At 31.1% G+C, this 22861-nt stretch overlaps 1 pseudogene; it reads left to right on the top strand.

The window, feature by feature from the left end:
• Positions 1 to 22861, top strand: part of LOC111303996 (eukaryotic translation initiation factor-like) — a 55688-nt pseudogene that overhangs the window by 30544 nt on the left and 2283 nt on the right.

Here is a 22861-nt window from a genome sequence, read left to right on the forward strand (position 1 = left end):
AAAAAGAAAAATCTTTAAATCATTAAAAAATGGAATAAAAGAAATTTTTGTTAATTTATTTTTTACATTGCATTCTTTAAATTTTCAGTACTACTTTTTTTATGTTTTCATGCTTTCTTTGTTTGTTGCATGCATAATCTTTTAAAAATAAAACATCAAGGACATACATTCTAGATAATTTGTCAATAGAAGTTCTCATGGCATCTTAAGAGTTTCAAGTAGGATTTTCAACAAGTAAAACATTTTTGGAAGTCAAGAATTAGTCTTAAAAAAAGGATTATTTGATATATGGGTATGTTTCAAAATTACCGAAGTTGGTTTATTTGGATTTGAGGATAAATGATATGATGGATGTAGAAGGTATTTGGAATCAATGAAGTCTTGAAAGGAAGTCAATCTTCATAGCAAAGTACAAAGATAGCACTTTATTAGTACCATTAAAACCCAATGATTAGATGTTCAAAGTCACATAAGGTTCTAGAATCTAGCATATCGGTGTTTCACATTTAACAAAGAAGACTTGACATCTACCATAGAAGAATATTCTACCCTATTATGCTTAAAGATTCACAAGTCTAATAAAGTATATTAGAAAGCACAGAAGTTGATTAAGGTATAAAAAAAAGTTTGGCAAAAACTATAGGGTCAAGGTACAAGTGATTGAAAAAAAAAAAAGATCTCGCAAAGAGGTACCATGGACTTCTCTCTGAGATATCATATTTCAGAGTTCAGATGAAAATTGAGTTATGGATTGCTTAGGCTGTTTATGGCTTGGTGATATTTCTAAGAGCTTTAGGATATATAAATGCATATGTGGTGGACTTTGTCATGTAGTTAGAATACAAGATTAACCCTTTATTGACAATTTTGGCGAAAACCATGAGATCTTTGAATTATTGTTGGAGAAAAGGAGAAAGAAGATTGATATGTTGTATTTAGTTATCGTATGTATGGATTCAAAGCCATTTTTAGAGTATTGATCGAGCTTCGTTGTTGATTTATGCAAGATCTTTAGCACTATTAGTTGAGTTTAATGTAAAGGAGTGGCCTAGGAATCTTTCAAAGGAATAGTGGATGGTTTTCTTCCAAAGCTTGGAAAGAGAAAGAGTGACCTAGAAAGTATTGTGGATGCCTTGATTTTTTATTCTATACAATTGTGGAGATCAGTTGTGAGTTTCATTGCCTAGTATTTAGGAAGTTATTAATTATGCACCATTGATGGTCAGATGATAGTATAGATCAGTTGAGTTCAATGTAAAGGAGTGGCCTAGGAATCTTTCAAAGGAATAGTGGATGGTTTTCTTCCAAAGCTTGGAAAAAGAAAGAGTGACCTAGAAAGTATTGTGGATGCCTTGATTTTTTATTCTATACAGTTGTGGAGATCAGTTGTGAGTTTCATTGCCTAGTATTTAGGGAGTTATTAATTATGCACCATTGATGGTCAGATGATAGTATAGATCCCAGCAATTTATCTTAATGACTCAAGGATTGGATTAGATAGAGTTTCACTATGGCACAGAAGGTTGCATGGCTAGAGTGCACATTATTGCCAAAGCTTGAGGGCATATGTTAAGGTCAGAATTTAGAAGAAATATAGATGATGTGACCTCGAGATACCTAGTTTAGATAGTTAAGTAAGTTAATAATTTGATGCTACCAGTAGATCAGGAGAGAGTGCAGCTAGTGGACCCATAGGCTAAGCCATCACTATCAAAATTAGAGATTACTAGGAAAGAGTTTGAGGTCAAGACAAAAAAATTAAAGAAAGAAAATAAAAAGCCATAAGAGAAAATAAGTTAGCTCTAAGTATAGAGAATGTGTACAAAAGGACAAGCTAGAAAAAATGATAAAAGAGAGATTTGGCTTGAAGTAACCTCAAAAAGTTAAATTTGAAAAACTAACGATTGAAAACTCTATTAAAAGACAAGGTAAAGCAAAGCAAAGATTGGGATGAGATAGAGCAGCTTTGGGCTGAAGTTTGTTTTTGGAGGCATTGGGCTTGGGGTAGCAATGACAAAATGAACGTGACAATACAAGAAAATAATGATTCACACAAGCCCTTGCAGCACACAAAAGGGAATTAATTAAAACCCATGGAGAGAATGAAGAATTGAAAGAAAAGTTAAGATGTGAGAAAAAAAGGCATATGGATACCTAAAGGGAAAATATGCATTAGGAATAGAAATTAAGGCAATGGAGATATAGTTGCAAGAAAACAAAAATTGCATGACTTGTCTACACAGACAATGGCAAGAAAAAGAGGTTGAATGGAAGCAAGTTTGTAATAAGAGGTAGAAGCCCACAAGTATTGGAAAACTAAAAGTTAGGGGAGATAGATGTATATTGACCACCTTAGTACTCAAATCCAAAAGTAGTTAGACAAGCCAAAATAATGATACAAAAGATAAAAACTTTGAGATAAAAGGTCATCCTTACTAGCAGTCATAGTCAACTTTTCTTAGACTTTTTTGAGGAAATAAAGGGACAGTATAAGCAAGTTTAGCATTTTTATGGCTGTAGTTATAGAAAAGTTCATGATGGGTAAAACTTGAAAATTTTTAAATGAATGAGAACTTCTATTTATATAAATTATCTAAAAATGAATATCCCTACTTATATTTAAATTATGTTTAAATGTGCTAATGAAAAATAATGATGGATATGAATATTGCTTTTATCAAACTTTTGAGGCGAAAGGAATGTCTTTAAATAAACTTGCCTAAATATTGGAGGGAATTTATGCTCCTCAACAATAATAATAAAATTGGACTTGCATTACATGTATCATTTATCTGAATTAATTGTTTTCATATGAATTAAGGACTATGAATGGTGATAGTGGACATACTTTCATCAAACCTTTGAAGTAAAAAGATATTGTTAAAGGTCTTACCTAAATATATGAGGATTTTTATGCTATCTCTTAAGGCCAATAATAAGATTCATATCATGCATTTCTAACTTTTAAGAATCAATAAAATGTTTAAGGATACTGCATCCTAAGAATTATAGAGAATGAGCATGCAAATTGGATTGGAAAGGTAAAAAGGGCATAAGAAGAAACAATGGAGACATGGGATAGGTAGGTAGTAAAGTTGAAACAGTTACTGGTAAGATTGATAAAAAAAAAAGGTTTGTTGAAACATACAAGGCAAAGGAGGAAACAGCTATCAAAAAACCATTGTATCCACTCAAGTTCATAAATCCACATGTTCAAAACCCCCATATGCCTTAAGCACCCCTAGCAATCCATCAACCTTACACTGGCACTTCTGCTAAGTTGTCCTCGATTTATATAAATGTTAAACCCCGACCAATTCCTTTTGACCTATCACGATGCCCAATTTAAGAGATCCAAAGGAATGGGAAAAGCTATAAGGGGTACTAGAGCTAGTAAAAAATAAAGAGATGAAGAATAAGTATGACCTACTAGAAAAAAAGATAAAGACAATAAAGGGGTATGACATGTACATGAGGGTCGATGCCAGTAAACTAAGTTTAATGCCTAATCTAGTCATTTTGCCCAAATTCAAGGTTTTGACATTTGAAAAGTATAATGCAATTGAATGCCCTAAGGCCCATTTGGTTCAATATTGTCAAAAAATGGTTGGGTATGCCCATGATGAAAATTTGCTTATTCATGTCTTTTAAGAAAGTTTAACTAGGGTAGCAACCAATTAGTAATATAGTTTGAAAAGTGGCTAGATTCATACTTGAAAGGATTTATCTCAAGCATTCTTAAAACAATACCAACACATGATAAAGAAACCCCTAGATTAGTTAACCCTTCAAAATATGAAAAAGAGCCCCAATAAAAGTTATAAAGAATATACCGCTAGATGAAAAGATATAGCATCATAAATGCAATCACCCTTTACTAATAGGGAGTTGAATTCTTTGTTTATGGATACCCTTTCTTCTCCTTATTATGATATGTTGATTGGTAATTGTTTTCAGAGTTTGTAGACTTACTATTCACCATGGGTAAAATTAAGGATGAAAAAAAAAAAGAATTATGGATGCAGGTGTAAAAATTCACAATGAAAAGAAATGAGTTATTTCTGGTAAGCATGCTAGAGAAACAACTATTAAAGGGTAAAATGAGGGAAATTTCGGCATAGTGCAAGAAGAATTGGTGATGATCATTTTCATTGGTCACCGTATTTGTCCCAACCTTGTTACAATTTGACATTTCAAGCTTATGATTTTCCTCAACCATTTCATCCTTATGTCTCAATGTCCATATCCAAAACTCTTTCACCATAAATATTCACAAAACAAAAAATCAACTCAGTTCATCCGTAAAGCCATAAAAAAGAGAGAGCTAAAACACACCATTCACTTTTAATGCCCTACGTGAAGCTTTTCCCTTTACTTGTCAATAGTCATATGATTTTCACTATTCCTGCAAAGCCTAGAAAGCCTTCTTACCCAAAGTGGTACGATCCTAATGCTAAATGTGAATACCATAATGGGGTTAGAGGACATTCCATAAAAGATTGCACTACTTTCAAGGATACAATTTAGTTATTGATTAATGCAAACCTTGTAAAATTTAAAGAACTAGTTGGTGGCTATGACAATTGAGGAGAGTGGAGTTAATGGTTAAGATTGTATAGGTGAGGCACCAAGTAGAGGACCTTCTTTTGTCTAAACTTATATATCATCTTAAGAGCACCATTGAGGATGAAAATTTGGAATTGGGTTTGAATATTTGTTTTGAATGAATGGACATAGTGCATTACATTGTCTCATTGTATTTGTGAATATAGTCATTTGAAGTTTTAATTGGTCTTAAGTCTTGGAATTTTAAGATTTTTCTCCAAAAAATAATATTGGATTTCAAATAAAGCCCACACAATTAATTTTCAAAGTCTAAAAAAAAAAGAAAGAAGAGAAAGAAAATGCCTTGAAAAAAAAAAAGTTTCCTTTGTAATAAAATATGAAAGCAGCCTCGAAAGAGTTGGCATTCACTATTAAAAACAAAACTCATCAAATACCTCCACACTTTTTTCAAATAAGCTGATTTCACTCATCAATTATAACCCTTCAAGAGTCATGAACTTTAATTTAAAAACTTTACCTTCACTTGTTAATATTGTGGTATTCTTTTCTTAAGTAATGAACAATGAGATGGACAATTTCAAAAGCAAAAAAAAAAAGAAAAACTAGATTCTAAAAAGTTCAGGCAAACACGATATTTTTCTTAAAAATTTGGATGTAGTAATTTGATAAATGTAAAGGCTATGTTGTTCCCAAAACCAAAGCCACCTAGATCTTTTTTAAATGTTATAAACATACCAACCTACTAATTCTTTACCCCAAAATTGTCCTTATCCAATATCTTGGACACATTTTTTATATATAAAAAAAAAACCTTAATTGCCTTTAAAATAACTAAAATTATGATGACAGGGATTCCTTGACACCTTAAATGAGTTCATTCCACATCATCTTTTTTCTTATTTTAACCTTCAATAGGAATGGATTGCCAAAATAGGACATTTTTCTTGAATAGTGGTGGGGGTATGCAAAAAAAAAAAGCAAAAAAGAAGAAGAAAAAAAGAAACAAATGGAAGAAAAACTTTGGTTATGACATTGTGCACATGAGACATTCAAATAAATCCAAAAACAAAAATGTTTCAACAAATTCATGAAAAACTAAAAAGAGAAAACCAGGAAGTTCACAAAAAAAAAGAAAAAAAAAAAGCTTTTTTTAAACCATTTTTTTGAAAAAATTGCTCTTTGAGTTGGAGTGACTTATGTTTGAGATGATAAATGGTTATCTTCCATCATTCTTTCACAAATATAAAAATTTATTTCTTGTTACCTTTTTAAGTTTGATGAAAACATTTTGTAAAATGAATCCTAACCTAGGATCACCTTCCACATTGAGGGGGCAAAAATGATGCCTTGAAGGAGTTAAGTATGATAATGTCTAAGAAAAAACCCTAGATATTGAGGGTAAATATCGAACAAAGGTTTCCAAATTTAGATCCACTCAAAGAAAAAGGAAAAAATAAGTGAAAGAATGAAAAAAGGAAAGGAAATGAAAAAAAAAAAAATGAATGAATGAAAAAAAGAAATGAAATGAAAGAAAAAAGAATAAAATAAAAAAGAAAAGAAATAAAAGAAATGAATGATTGAGTGGAAAATATAGGAAAATGAAAGGATAAATACCTTAAAAATGAATTCTTTAAATAAAAGAATGATACTTGGTTTAAATTACCCTCAAATAGTTATTTTGGGCTTGTCTATCCTTTTCTTTAAGAACTTGAGTCTTGACTAATGTTACGTCTTTAGAAAAGTCCATACTTGATTAAGAAAAGATGCTTACAATTAACGAGTTTCTTTTTGAGAAATGGTCACAAAACTTGTAAACATTTTTTTGTCTTCTTTTATTCCTAAATTATTCACTGGGACCTTTAACTCATTTTGAAAAAGTTTGAATTCTTATGTGCATGGTGTGATAATAAAAAAAAGAAAAAAAAAAGAAGAAAAAAATAATAAATGTGACTTTAGAGTGAAAACCCTGCAAAAGGGCAGTCTAGAGTAAATCTTGAAAACCTTAAAGCCACTCTTATTACCCAACAAAGGTAATTCAAACCCTTTTGAAAGATTCAAAGATATGAAGGTTTCAAAAGCTTAAAATGCATAAAAAAGAATTGATTTTGAAAATTTAAGCCTCTTTTCACATCTTTAAATGACATTGCAAAACTTTGAACCCACCATAGCTAATCTTGACATCTATTAAAATGTCACATTTGAATGCTAAAGAAAGTGTTAGGCATATTTGATTTTCAAGGGATTCAGGATTTTTTTAAAAAATTATGTTTCATTTGTGAGCCGGCATGGAAAAATATACACCCTTTTATCTTCTTCAAATGATGAAACCCTTTTTGATTAAACCGAAACCCGTACATTCTGAACCATCTAATTTGTTGGAAAGAAAATTTCCCACCTCTTCCATTTCTAATATGGAATGCCAATTTTAAGAGACTCCCAAAATTACATTTACTTAGATATTTCATTTCTCTTTGGCTAACAAATTTAATTATGTAGGATAAATTTTGTTGACTATTTTGAAAATTTTGAATGACTAGTCACACATTTTACAAAAAAACAAAGAAGTCATGTTTGTTGTAAAATGAAAGTTGTTGAATTGTGACAATTTTTAGACCAGTTTGAATCCAAGAAAAAAAAGTTTGCTTTTCATTTAAAATGGTTCTAGAAGTGATGGCTGTGTGTCAAAAATAAAAACAAAAAGGAAAACGTGTTCAAATGAAAGAAAAACCAAAATAGAAGGGAGATACTGGTATAAAAACAAGGTGGAAAAGGTGAAAAAGCCAAATAATTGAAAATGGAGATTATTTTGGGAAGATGTTGAAAATTTGATTGGATAAACAATTGAGATAAGCAAAATTGGGAAAGAATTTTCTTTAAAAAAAAATGTTCTTAATGGTTGTATCCAAGTTGGGACGTATACATCAAAAAACTTTTACATTTACATAAGCATTGGCATTTTTGAAATGAAATTCCACATTGGCATTGGCATCATAAAAGAGAGAAAGAAAAACTAAAAATGACACCAAATAAGGGATATCATTTTGAGTAGGGGAAAATGAAGACTAAATAAAGGATAATGATGGGAGAAACAAAAAGGATGATTGAAAAGATGAATGATAAGGATAAGGGAAAAGAAAGGAAAATGCCTTTGGCAAAATTTCACAACACAACCATTAAAGGTCAAGGTAAAAAGATTTAAGAAAAGAAAAAAGAAATGCTTGAATTAGAGAAATGCTTCAATCATTAGAGTCTTGCTTGACTAATGATGACCTGGCCAGAGCTACGAATTTGAAGAATACTTATGATTATGAAATCTTGTTTCTATAAGTACAAGCACATGATATGAACAAAATTTGAAGTCATACTATTTTCATTGCATTCATCACATAGATTGCATGCAAAATAAATTTAATCTTTTTTTTAAAAAAAGAACAAATGCATTTGAAAAATGAACCTTTTTGTCAAAAAAAAAGAGAGGACCATAACAACAACAACAAGCAACAAACAACCAAAGATGAAAAAGAATTCTTTAAAAAAGATCATAATCCATTTCAAAGCTTCTTATCTAACCCAATTTTCCAAAATGAGACTTTTCAAACATTTTTAAGATTAGATTAGCCATTTTCAAAATTGATTTTTAAAGTCACCTACCTATAATTATATGAGCTTTTGTAAAAAAAAAAAAAAAAAAGAGAAAGAAATCTACAAAACGAGAAGTTGAAAAAGTGAATGAAAAGATAGATGTGATAACTATATTAAGTTCATAGAAAGAATGAATGTCAATAAATTTTGAAAAAGATGACAATTAAGCCCAGTCTAGCTAGCATAAAGAGAATTAAGCCTAGTTTAGCTAGCATAAATGAGAATTAAGCCTAGTCTAGCTGGTAGAAGGACAATTAAGCTCAATTTAGCTGGCACAGAAAAAGATTAAGCCCATTTTAGCTGACATTAAGAAAAATTAAGCCTAAATCAGCTGGCATCAAAAAGGATTAAGCCTAGTTTAGCTAGCGTCAAGAAAAATTAAGTCTAAATTAGATAGTACCAAGAAAAATTAAGCCCAAATTAGTTGGTACCAGAAAAGGATTTTTTTTAAGTTTGGTGCATATTTCATAGGAACCCTTTTCTAGTCAAATTTTTTAATGTTTGATACTTATTTTATTGGAGCCTTTTCTAGATAGATTTTTAAAGTTCGTTGCTTACGTGCATAGAGTCCTTTTTTGATAATTTTTTTTTTAAAGTTTGATGCCTATTTTATAGGAGTCCTTTTCCAGATAGAATTTTTTAAAATTTGATTCCTATTCTAATTACAAAGTTTAATGTATAAAAACAAGTTATTATTATGTATCTATTAAGTACTGGTAAAATCCATTTAAATTTTAGAAACTAGTGTGATCATTACATGGGAAGGATGAGTTTTTATACTCTTAGTGGAGTTTTAAATGTCTAAAGCAATGGAAACATAATGAAAACTCTACTCATATAAACATAAAAGTGGTGCCACTTCAACAAGAAAAATTGAGGTCTCTCTTTTAAATGTTTATGAATAGGATAAGTACATTACCATAACAGTGTTAAAAACGGTTATAAATGTTTGACAAAAGAATAAATAAGTATTATGTGTGTTATATTTTCAATTCTAATACTAGGAGTTTAGGCTTAATTTGCGAACACCATCAACTTTGTTAGAATTCTAAGATATATACGCTAATTAAAGGTTTAAATCAAGAGATACCTTATTGTATTCATAATATTCATTTGTGTGAAAGGTAAAAAATTAAGCACCAATATTCCAAACTAATGAGGGATTGTTAATAGTTTAGAATATGGTGCATCTCATATTGGATAGAAAGATTTAATTATTGATGAATAAAATTAATTTTGTATTAATTTTATTCATATTTTAAATAATTATGTTTAAACAAAAATAATTATCATATGACAAACAATTATAACTATTTGAATATAAATAGATTATTATTCATAAAGGTCATGATTATACAAAAGGTTATAACCATCTGAATAGAAATTTATATTTGTTCATTCATTATAAACAAAATTTTTAGTATAACCATTTTTACTGCTTCTGATTGAAGAGTTTTAGGTTTTGTTGTATTCTAAAGGTATAATTACCTAAAGAAAATGCTTTTTATGCCTCAAAACCAAAATTCATTTCTATTATTTCTCTTTTCTTATTTATTTTTTCTAACAGTATTTCTTACACAATATATTGAACAAATTGACCCCAGAGAAGTTTGGTGTACTTAAGGTTTTGGCATTACAACCCTAGCAAAAATTTAAATAGCGGTCGGATAGCGGTATAGCAGCCGTTATTTCGCCATCGCTCCACTATCCGCCACCGCTATTGAAGAAAAAGTGAGGGAGAATTTGAATCTTGCCTATAGCAGACGTATCGTGGCAGTGAATTGTGACATAATGTTGAATAGCGGCAATAGCGGTCCGCTATTGTCATTTATTCCATTTTTCATTAAAAATTTTAAGAAAAAAATTTTCATTTGATTTTGTTTAAAAACTTAAAATAAAACAGCAAAAAAAAATAAACATCAATTTACAAATTTAAAAAAAAAATCCCCACAAAACTTAAACTTTCAAAAATATCAATTCTTTCAAATTCAACTTCAATCAAAATCAAGTATATGAAGTTTAAAGTAAGCAATTAATTCAGCACTCAAATTACTTTTTTTTTTAATTTCTAAATTTGCTTTGATTTTGTGTGTTTGGGATTGGATTGGGCTATGTTACATTGGTAGAATGGGGCAAGAGTTGCTAGGACTTAAAATGAGAGACAAAAAATAAGAGTGAGACTTGAGATTGATGAAGATGAGCAAATAGTACACACCAAAAAAAAAAAACTGAGAGATAAGGATGAGGATGAAGGTTTGGAGAAAAAAATTATTGAATGCAAGGTGAGGGGATGAGAAGTTGTGTGGGTCTGTGCAATTTAGTTAAGACACAGAGGAATTAGACTTGAGGCTATTGTTGTTGAAGATTGCCTACAACATGGAGGCTACCAAATTTGATTTATTGTAACCCCATAAAAAGCAATTCTTTTGACCCATAAATAGTAATGCTTGTACTTAATTTATGGATGTCTAATAACTTATTATTTGATTTATGCATAATATAGTTCGATAATAATTTGATGAGTACGATAATTTAATAATTAAATATATCATTCATTATGATTATTTATTTTTTACATGTTTATTTATCTCTTGTTGTTTTCTAACTATCATATGAATAATTTTTTAAATATGAATATTTTACTATAAATATTTTTTTAAATAAATAAAATACATGATATGATATAAATTATTTTAAAAATCATAAAATAATAGGTTTTATGATTAATAATTTAAATTATTATATTTTATAGCAAGTTGAGCAAAATTTTAAAAAATTCACCATTGTAATAACCGTAATGACCTCGAAAGTCTCCGTTATATCCATAACTGTGACAAACGCGACGCAATCGAAAACATGATCGCTATCACAATTTAAATCCCTAAACCCCAAACACCTTAAAGGTTTTCATTTGTCATGTCTTGACATCTTCATCTTTGGCATTTATTTAATCACTTGTGTCCGTTGTACACACCCAATTTTTGATAAGGTTAAAAATTAATAAGAACAGAGTTTCAATCCCGTTAGAACTCTAAGATTGAGGCTTAAATTTTGAAGATGTGATAAAGAGTTTTTTTTAAACAGGGATAACAGATGAAGGGATAAGAGGACTCTAATTTTTGAATCCTCGAATAGCCCCATATAAACTACTAGTGATCACATAGAAAAAATGGGACACAAATAGAGAAAGAGTCATAAAAAGACCCCGATATTCACCCATTTCCTCCACTCTAGCAGTAGCTTAGCCAACATCGCCCTTCTCTATCATTGCCATCACCAGCCATAGTCCCATGTGGTGCCATTGCCAAATTGAAAACCATACTTCATATTACACTGTGATTTTTGCTTAAGCCAAACTCCTACCATTGCTACCAGAACCATTATCTCCATCCATAACCATTTCCAGCAGTATCCAAAACCAATTCTCACCTAACCATAATTCCAGATTCATCAATAGAACCTAAGTAGCCAATAGCTAGCACTCAGCATTCCATTATCACTTGTAAACAACCCATTGAGAGTATTTCCTGTCAATTCCATTCAACCTTTCAAGAAACCAAGTTCACCATTGATTTCGATCTACTGCTTCTGGTAATCCTCAATTTCCATCCTCATCAAGCCGTAAAACATCAACCAAAGTCCCAGCATGTTCCTCTAAACCACCAACCCCAACCTAGCTTTGATAGCTAGCCAAACCTAGCTCTCTCGATCATCCTCAGGCCTCAATCGAAGAATGATTTCCACCAAGAATAGCCTTCATTTTCCATAGTCTCTTACACCCAAAAATCACCCATAATAGAACTAAAAAACACCACCTCTGCCCCTCTTTATCTCAGCCAAATATATTGTTTCCACCACCATCATCTAAACATCTCCCTTTATTAACCATCATCACCATTTCTTTAAAGTTGATGCCTAAACTGAACCACTACTCTACACAGCCACAGAAATAACCTTAGCCACAAAAATCTTAATAACAAGAATCGAAACCTATTGTGAATCCCATTTTCATCTTCACCGTCCTACCCGAAACCCACACCTATAAATAGAGAATAAGAAAACCACGTATCAACCAGTACGCCGATAGTGGAAGCACTAATCCTCATTGACAGTCAATCCTATCTTCATCATCAGCCTCTCATCGAACAAGCATCTCCTATCAATAAAAGTTAGAAATGAAAGTCAACATGAAGAAACCAAAATAGATCAAAAATAAAAAATAAGAATGCAACTAGAAATGGAAATATGGTTTTTCTTAGTTTTGGTTTAAACCTTCTTCTAGGGATTTCGGGTTTTAAAATATAGTGAACATATAGCCAATACCAAGGTGAACTTTGTGGTGAGAGTTGAAGGCCAACCAGAGCTGATGGACGATAGCTAACGCTGACCAGACAGCAACACTCGACGATCAGAGGTAGCAAAAATTTGAAAAGGCTGGAAGCTGGCCAGTGGTCTTAAGGTTTCTCTAGTTCTTGGAAAACTTTATATAGAGAAAGAGGACAGTATACAACTAGAGAGAGGTAAAGGTTTGAAAAAGGAAAAGGAAAAAGAAATATGAAATTTTAGTTTTTATAGTTAAACTAAAATGCAGCATTTTGGAAAATCAAGAAACCGAGTCTTTTGAAGAGGATTTATGTGCTGCTCCATGAGCAATCCAACTTAGTTACGCTCGCTTCAGACTTCAAGCTAAGCTAATCTGTGAAGTCAAGCTGTTTGACCAGTTAAGCCAAACTTAAAGTCGTGCCTACCAAGTTGTTTTCTATTTCTACAGCTAAATCTTTTTTTTCGCCAAACTAAACCAGGTGATTTCTATTGTGGGTATTTCTTTTCTTATTTAGTGTATTTATTAAGTTAATATAAAAATATATTTAATAAAAACTTTAAAAAAATGTTTTTGAGAAAAAATTGAAAGTATCAATTTTCCTATCAATTTTCCTTAAAAATAAAAATTTCAAGAAAGTATTTTTAGGAAAAGTTGAAAGTATCAATTTTCTTTGAAAATAAAAATTTCAAAAAAATATTTTGAAAAAAGTTGAAAGCATCAATTTTTCTTGAAAATAAAAATTTCAAAAAGATATTTCTGAGGAAAAGTTGAAAGTTTGAAAGTACCAATTTTTCTTGAAATTAAAATTTTAGAAAAAAAACATTTTGAGAAAAAGTTGGAAGTACCAATTTTTCTTAAAAATAAAAATTATCAAGAAAAACATTTTTGAGGAAAAGTTGAAAGTATCAATTTTCCTTAAACTAAAAACTTTCAAATGCTTTAATGAAAAGTTTAAAGTATCAATTTTCCTTGTATAAAAGCAATGAGTTTTTTTAAAATGAAAAGAAAGGATTTATATTAAAAGTTAAATCATTATTCATTTTATTTTATTTTATTTCTTTTTTTTCCTTTATTTTCTTGAAAAATTTTTAATGTTAAATAATCCGACGATGGAGTCTCTGCAAGTGAAACATTATTTTTTTTGCATACTCTTGAGGCGAGAGAATTTTTTAATTTTTTATCAAAAGTATTGGAGTCAATTAAGAATAATTTCTAATAATTAATTCCTTGGTAAACTTTTTAGGTTTAATGGATAACATGAAATCAAGCTGGTACCATCTTTCGATGGGCGTTGTGAGGGTACGATAACCTTTCTCACATGTAATCGTACTCCCGAACCTAGTTCTGGTTTCGCAGACATTGAATTTACCTTTTAGAGATACCTAAGTCGAACTTATGAAACCTCTTTAAAAGGGACAGATTCAGTTAGGTGGCCAATCGCACCTAAATAAAAAAGATTTATGGTGACTCCTTAAAGTCAATGTCCAGCGATAGGTCCACAGATCTAAACGTTATGATAGTATGGTGACTCCACTGGGGATAAGCCGAAAGTCAAGCCAGCAAATAAATTTGTGTTATCCAAAAGTGTAATAAAATTGAATTTTTTTTTGTAAAGATTTTTATAGATTCATTTTGTTTATTTGTTTGATAATTATGTCATTCATATGCATGTGCATGACATGAGTTCTATACCTGTACTCCGTCCCTCTAGGATGGAGTAAAGTACCTATGTTTTCGTGAGGTTTTAATGCCTTCGCAGTGGTTAGGAAAATACTGCCACTCAAATTGAACTTTTTTCGCTTGCAGCCTGTAATGAGTGAAGATTAAGGTGCCTTACTAGTCTATGATGGATAATGATGAAAGAGACAATTTGAAAACCTTTAGACTATCAACTTTAAACCACATTAGTGAGCATAAGGAACCTATACCTTCCCTTTCCGTAGAAAAACCCAACACCTAAGTTACATTTTTACAATGATTGATTTTTCTTGAGTGAAAATTAACTATTGTTGTCATGTTGTATGAATCGTCATGATAAGATGCATGTTAGTTGATTTTTTCTTTTTTCATCTATTTTTTTTCACTTAAAGCAGGATAACATTGGGCTGCATATATTTTTGGCATTCATTTCGTATATGTTAGCTTGAAATCATATTAAGATTATTTTTATAATCTTTCTTTCATGACATGAGCATGTAGTAATGCAAGCATCTTAATTTGTGGTAATCAAAGGTTCAAGGATAGCTCGACCATCGATAAATTTAGGTCAACCTACGTGTCACCTGTATAATACTCGATCGTGAGCAAGGCAAATGGAACAAGAACAAAATACCCATATGGACAAGATTGAGAAGGCTCAATAAGAGATAAAAGAAAAGTTGACCAAGATAATGGAAATGTTAAAAAAACTGGATAAGAGTAAAACAATAGAAAAGACCCTTAATCCGAATGAAAGACAAGATATTGTGGATCCTTTATATCCTCTTGGGTTCAGTCCAAACTAAGGTCAATCTTCTTAGAAGACACAAGCCCCACACATACCATTTTTTGGGGCATATGCTTGCACCTATCTTGAAGTGTCGTATCACAGTTACACTAACCCCACATTTAGGGTAAAGATAGCAGACCCAATTAAGGTCCCTGATTTTGATGATCCTAAGGAGAAAGAAAGGTTGAAGATAAAGACTTCTAAGGTGATGAAAGACTTGAGCACAAATGAACTTTTTAGATGAAAAAGTACAAGCTATCGAAAGAATGGATTATCTTGGCTTTGTAGATGCAGCTGAACTATGCTTAGTTCCAGATGTGATCATCCCATCAAAATTTAAAGTCCCTGAATTTGAAAAATACGATAGGATAAAATGTTCGATAACTCATGTTACCACGTATGATCGTAAAATGACTGCTCATGCTCATGATGAGAAACTACTGATGCATGTGTTTCAAGATAATCTCATTGGCTCAGCCATGAGGCGGTATGTCCAGTTAGACCAAACTTATATCCAATCCTAGAACAATTTGGCAAAGACATTCATCGCCCAATATCGACACATTATAAACTTAGCTCCAGATTGTCTATCTCTACAAAGTATGAAAAAAAAACCTTCTGAAAGTTTCAAAGAGTATGCACAGAGGTGAAAAGATATAGCTGCACAAGTTTAACCACCTCTTATTGAAAAAAAAATGACCATCTTATTTGTAAGTACTTTAAAGCCTCCATATTATGAGAAAATAATTGAGAATGCCACAAAAAATTTTATCAATATAGTGATCTCCAGAGAAATGATAGAGAATGCCATTAAGAGTGGCAAGTTTGAAGAGGGAGAGACCTCTAATACAAAGAAAGGTGGGATATCTAAAAGAAAAAAAAAAAGTAAAGCTCAAACTGTGAGTTTTGAAGGACAACAGTTCAAAAGTTATGCCCAATACCCATAGCCAGTATATTCTGCTTATTATCCAACCATTAATCATGTTACACCAATCTCTTACCATCTTGCTCCACACCCAGTCTTTCAACCAACTTTTCAAACATCCACGTGTAGGCCCAGCCCTATTACTACACCAGATTCAATGCCTAATAATCAAGCAGGTGGCTTAAAAAAATCTTAAAATAATCAAGAAATGGTACACATTGACCCTATCCCTATGACTTACTCTGAGTTATTCCTAGAACGGGTTAAAAATAACTTAGTATCTCCTGTTATTCTAAAACCATTAAAGTAACCCTATCCCTAATGGTATAATGCTAATGTCACATGCGATTACCATAATGGGAATATGGGCCATTCTATAGAAACTTGCCATATTTTCAAGAACAAGGTGAAAAGTTTGATCCAAAAAAACTTGGTAAGCTTCGATGAATCAAAAAAATCAGATGGTAGTAAAAATCCTTTACTTGATCATACAAAGGCATAATCTTGGGGAAGACAATGATGTTGGTACTGGCTAAAAGTCGCTTGATGTCTTTTAGAGAAATGGTAAGATTTCTTTTATGTAATAAGATTTCACTTTTTATCATTTTAATAAAAGGCAAGTTGATGCATTTCATTACATTTTCTCTTGCATCCAAGTCATTATTTTTGTTACCATTCATACCCATTTTATCCTCATTCTCAAATTTCAAATGGTGAATGTTTGGATAATGATAAACAATAATTCTAGGATTTAATTTTGAAAACTCATTCATATTGATCTGCAGAGATTATTTGAGCAAAAAAGGTAATTTATGAGCAGATATCATTCATGGAAAATATACATGTCTTGAAGGCATCTAATTAGTTTGTCTTTGTTTAAAATATGATCTTCAAAGAAGGCATGCGCATTTGATATGAAAAATAGCCATCTTTCTCTTACCATTCGAAAAACCATTCATTACTACCCTTTGGGCCTATTATGATTTTTTTATAAAAGAACCCTGACCAAGGATCACCCTCCACACTGGGGGCAAAAATCGTAAAAGGTCTCAAATACAAAGAAAAAAAAATGAATGCCACTCATGATTCGGGGTAAAGTAATGAGAGTCATTTTGTGATGGATCAGATGAAAAAAGAAAAAAGTAATGAAATGATGTGAAATTGGGCAAAATGCCAAATTGCATCGCATGATGGAAAATGATCCTTTGGTTTTGCACCCTTTAAACACATGTTTTTAGCCTATTTTATCCATTTCTTTCATGACCCTCTCACCATTACCTACATTACAACTTTTAGAAGTCTATTTGGATTAAATGTGAATGCTCGAATTGAATAATCATATGTTAAACTAAGGCATGCTCGTGATGGAATGACATAATCATGCTTCATTACTCTAGAGATCGATATGAAAGAGATAACAATAATAGGTAAAAGAAAGAGAAAAAAGAATGAAAAAAATGAAAAAAAAAATGAAAAAAGAGAAAAAAAAAAGGAAAAAAAATGAAAAAATGAAAGAACAAGAAAAATGAAAAATGAAAGATGAAAATAGAGAAAAAAAAACTCAAATTGAAAACCCGAAAGGGTGATTGGGTACAAAGACATCCGAGCTAAAAACCAGAGTAACGGCTCAATATATGAAAGATCAATGTTATCTGAACATCGTTTGAAACTGGGGTAAAGTGTGAGAGCTCAAAATGATTTTGAAAGTCAATGGAATGAGTTTTTGAAAAAGAATCCTAGATTAATGTTTGAAATTATCTGAATATTCATTATTCAGATATTATTATACCATTCAAACACTTACCCTAGTCACATACTTTGAATTTGTTCATTGATTTATTTATTTTTGTACCAAACTTGTTCTTGTATTGATTCTCTTTTCTCTTAATTCACCTTACCCTCACTCATTTTTGCATTCCCAGAATAAATCAAGAATATATATGATTGCATTGTGCGTGTCATGAATTGAAATGATAATTGATGAATGACAATATTCATAAAAGATTCATACATTCATTTGAAAAGAAATCCAAGATGACAGGGGCAAAAAAAATGAAAAAGATGAAAGAAGGCTAAGAAGTTGATTTGAAAAAGCAAATGTGGTACCCAAATGGTGAATATGGTGATGGATCAACCAATATAATATGTGAGTTGTGACCAAATGCTGAAAATAACATAGATCAGTTAGCAAAATTGGTAAATTGCTTCTGAAAATGTTACTACTAGGAAGTTAATGTTAGATGGTGGAGTCTTGAGAACCTTATTACCACAATCAATTAAAATGTCATGGTGTTGATTTTAGGGACATTTGCATTACATTGCATTCACATCATGGTTTAATCACACATTTGCATCATGTAGTGAACATGTGAATCATGGTTTAGAGTATGGCATCTGCATTGTTGTAAGAAACCGGGTCGTTGCATTTGCATTATTAAGAAAACACTCGCATCATTATCATACAAAATTTTGACTTTAGCAAGGGAATTTTGAACTTTGAAACTTTAAAAATTTTTCATGATAAAATTTTTAATGAGGAAAATATCCCCACTTTTAAAGTTGTGAAACCTTTTGAAGAAACATGTTCAATGTTAAGGATGATTTGTAAAACCTCCAAGAATAATCTTTAATAATTCAAATGAGAATCTTTGAGTTTTAAATTTTTTTACGTGAATACCCAGAGTTTTTGAATCAAAATCTCGAAAATTTTGGATGAAATTCTAAAATTCTTGAATGAGAACCATTGAAATTCTAGTTGTGAATCTTTAGAAGTTTTTGCAAATGTGAACATTTGAATTTTGTAAATTTCAATTCTTGTGAACTAAAAATTTTGAGAATCTTCAATTTTTGCGAATCTCCAATTCTTGTGAATATAAAGATCTTGCGAATTTGAATGTCTTACGAATTTCCAATTCTTGCGAATATGAAATTTTTATGAATCTCTAGTTCTTGTGAATCTGAAATTCTTGTGAATTTTTGAATCTTGCAAACCTTTCAATTCCAAATTAGTGATTTTTTTTAACTCAATTGTGAATCTTTGAGTTTCAACTTGCATTGTGAATTTTCGATTATAAAATTTTTGAATGCTTCAAATCGTGAACCTTTGAAGTTTTGAAAATTCATAATTACTTTAAAGTCAGACTTCGATTCCATCTAGTTCATGTGGTTTTAGGTTTCAGCCTATGCCAAATCCTTTTTCAGTTCAACCCAAGTTATTCATTTCAGACTTCGGTTCAATCCAAGTCATTTTATTTTCAGATTTTGGCATATGCCAGATCTTTCTTCAGCTCAACCTAAGTTATTCATTTCAGACTTTGGTTCAATCCAGGTCATTCTATTTTTAAATTTTGACCTATGCCAGATCTTTCTTTGGCTCAGTCCAAGTTATTCATTTCAGACTTTGGTTCAATCTAGGTCATTCTATTTTTGGATTTCAACATATGACAGATCCTCTTTCGGCTTAGTCCAAGGTATTCATTTCAGACTTCGGTTTAGTCCAGGTCATTTGGCTTTTAGATTTTGATCTGTTTCAAATCTTTCTCAGTCCAAGTTATTCATTTCAAGCTTCGGTTCAATCTAGGTCATTATATTTTTAAATTTTGACCTATGCCAGATCTTTCTTTGGCTCAATCCAAGTTATTCATTTCAGACTTCGATTCAATCCAGGTCTTCTATTTTTGAATTTTGGCCTATGCCAGATCTTTCTTCGGCTCAGTCCAAGTTATTCATTTCAGACTTTGGTTCTATCCAGGTCATTCTATTTTTGGATTTCGGCATATACCAAATCCTTCTTCAACTTAGTCCAAGGTATTCATTTCAGACTTCGGTTCAGTCCAAGTCATTTGGTTTTTAAATTTCAATCTATTTCAAATCTTGTTCAGTCCAAGTTATTCATTTCAGACTTTAGTTCAATCCAGGTTATTTTATTTTTAGATTTCGACCTAAGCCAATCCTTCTTTGGCTCAGTCCAAGTTATTCATTTCAGGCTTCGGTTTAGTCCAAGATTTTCTGTTTTAGATTTCAACTTTTTTCAAATCCTTCTTAGTCCAAGTTATTCATTTCGTATTTTAGTTTAGTTCAGGTCATTGTGTTTTGGATTTTGGCCTATGTTAGATCCTTCTTCGAGTTATTCCATTTTTAGACTCAATTCAATCTATGCTAAAGTATTTTTTTTCCTAAATGAAGTCATGGTGGGTGTCTACGTCTTTGTATAATTTCTGTTTCACAAAAAATATGTAAAGAGGGATAATTGTAAACACCTAATTTTCAATAAGGTTAAAAATTAATAAGAACAAAGTTTCAATCTCGTTAGAACTCTAAGATTGAGGTTTAAATTTTGAAGATGTGATAAAGAGGTTTTTTTAAATAGGGATAACAAATGAGGGGATAAGAAGACTCTGATTTTTGAATCCTTGAATAGCCCCATATAAACTACTAGTGATCACATAGGAAAAAAGGCACACAAACAGAGAAAAAGTCATAAAAAAACCCTGATATTCATCCATTTCCTCCATTCTAACAGCAGCTTAGCCCAACATCGCCCTTCTCTATCATTGCCATCACCAGCCATAGTCTCTTCTGATGCCATTGCGAAATTGAAAACCAGACTTCATATTACACTACCATTTTCGTTTAAGCCAAACTCCCACCATTACTACCAGAACCACTATCTCCATTCATAACCATTTTCAGCAGTATCAAAAACCAATTCTCACCTAACCATAATTCCAGATTCATCAATAGAACCTAAGTAGCCAATAGCTAGCACTCAACATTCCATCATCACTTGTAAACAACCCATTGAGAGTATTTCCTGTCAATTCCATTCAACCTTTCAAAAAACCAAGTTCACCACTAATTTTGATCTACTGCTTTTGGCAATCCTCGATTCCCATCCTCGTTAAGCCGCAAAACATCAACCAAAGTCCCAACATGTCCATCTAAACCACCAGCCCTAACTTAGCTTTGATAGCTAGCCAACCTAGCTCTCTCGATCATCCTCAGGCCTTAATCGGAGAATGGTCTCCGTCAAGAATAACCTTCATTTTCCATAGTCTCTTACACCCAAAAATCACCCATAATAGAACTAAAAAACACCACCTCTACCCCTCTTTATCTTAGCCAAATATATTGTCTCCACCACCATCATCTAAACCTCTCTCTTTATTGACCATCATCACCATTTCTTTAAAGTTGATACCTAACTAAACCACTACTCTACACAGCCATTGGAACCACCTTAGCCATAAAAATCTTAATAACTGGAACTGAAACCCATTGTGAATCCTATTTTCATCTTCATCGTCTAGCCCGAAACCCATACTTACAAACAGAGAACAAGAAAACCAAGCATCAACCCACACGTCGATGGTGGAAGCACCAATCCTCATCGACAGTCGATCCTGTCTTTATCATCAGCCTCTCACCGAACAAACTGTCAATAAAAGTAAAAAATGAAAGTCAACACGAAAAAACCAAAATAGATCAAAAACAAAAAATAAAAATGCAACCAGAAATGGAAATGAGGTTTTTCTTGGTTTTGGTTTAAACCCTCTTCTAGGAATTTCGGGTTTTAAAATAAAGTGAACATATAGCCAATACCGAGGTGAACTTTGAGGTGAGAGTTAGAGGACAACAAGAGTTGATGGGCGACAGCCGACGCTGACCAGACAATAGCACCTGAAAGTCAGAGGTAGCAGAAATCTGGAAAGGCTAGAAGCTGGCCAGTGTTCTTAAGGTTTCTTTAGTTCCTGAAAAACTTTATAAAGAGAAAGAAGACAGTATACAGCTAGAGAGAGAGTGAAGGTCTAAAAAAAGATAAAGAAATATGAAATTTTGGTTTTTATAGTTAAATTGAAATGCAGCATTTTGGAAAATCAAGAAATCGAGTCTTTTGAAGAGGATTCGCGTGCTACTCCATGGCCAATCCGACTCAATTACGACCCATTTCAGACTTCAAGCCAAGCTAATCTGTGAAGTCAAGCTGTTTGACCAGTTAAGCCGAACCTAAAGCCGTGCCTACCAAGCTGTTATGTATTTCTACAGCTGAATCCTTTTTTTTTTTTGCCAAACTAAACCAAGTGATTTCTATTGCGGGTATTTCTTTTCTTATTTAGTGTATTTATTAAGTTAATATAAAAATATATTCAACAAAAACTTCAAAAAAAAATATTTTTGAGGAAAAATTAAAAGTATCAATTTTTCTTAAAAATAAAATTTTCAAAAAAAAATAATTTTAAGGAAAAGTTGAAAGTATCAATTTTTCTATCAATTTTTCTTGAAAATAAAAATTTCAAAAAAAGTATTTTGAGGAAAAGTTGAAAGTATCAATTTTCTTCAAAAATAAAAATTTCAAAAAAATATTTTGAAGAAAAGTTGAAAGCATCAATTTTTCTTCAAAATAAAAATTTCAAAAATATATTTTTGAGAAAAAGTTGAAAGTTTGAAAGTACCAATTTTTCTTAAAAATAAAAATTATTAAGAAAAACATTTTTGAGAAAAAGTTGAAAGTATCAATTTTTCTTGAAATTAAAATTTAAAAAAAAAACATTTTGAGGAAAAGTTGGAAGTACCAATTTTCCTTAAAAATAAAAATTATCAAGATAAATATTTTTGAAAAAAAGTTGAAAGTATCAAACTTTCTTAAACTAAAAACTTCCAAATGTTTTAAGAAAAAGTTTAAAGTATTAATTTTTTTTGTATAAAAATAATGAGTTTTTTTTTAAATGAAAAGAAAATGATTTATATCAAAAGTTGAATCATTATTCCTTTATTTTATTTTATTTTATTTCTTTTTTTTCTTTTCTTTTCTTGAAAAATTTTTAATGTTAAACAATCCAACGATAGAGTCTCTACAAGTGAAACAGTAGTTTTTTTGCATACTCTTGAGGCGAGGGAATTTTTTTAATTTTATGTC

This window comes from Durio zibethinus, chromosome 13, assembly GCF_047325235.1.
Source record: "Durio zibethinus cultivar Kanyao isolate XHJ-2024 chromosome 13, ASM4732523v1, whole genome shotgun sequence".
Lineage (NCBI taxonomy): Eukaryota > Viridiplantae > Streptophyta > Magnoliopsida > Malvales > Malvaceae > Durio > Durio zibethinus.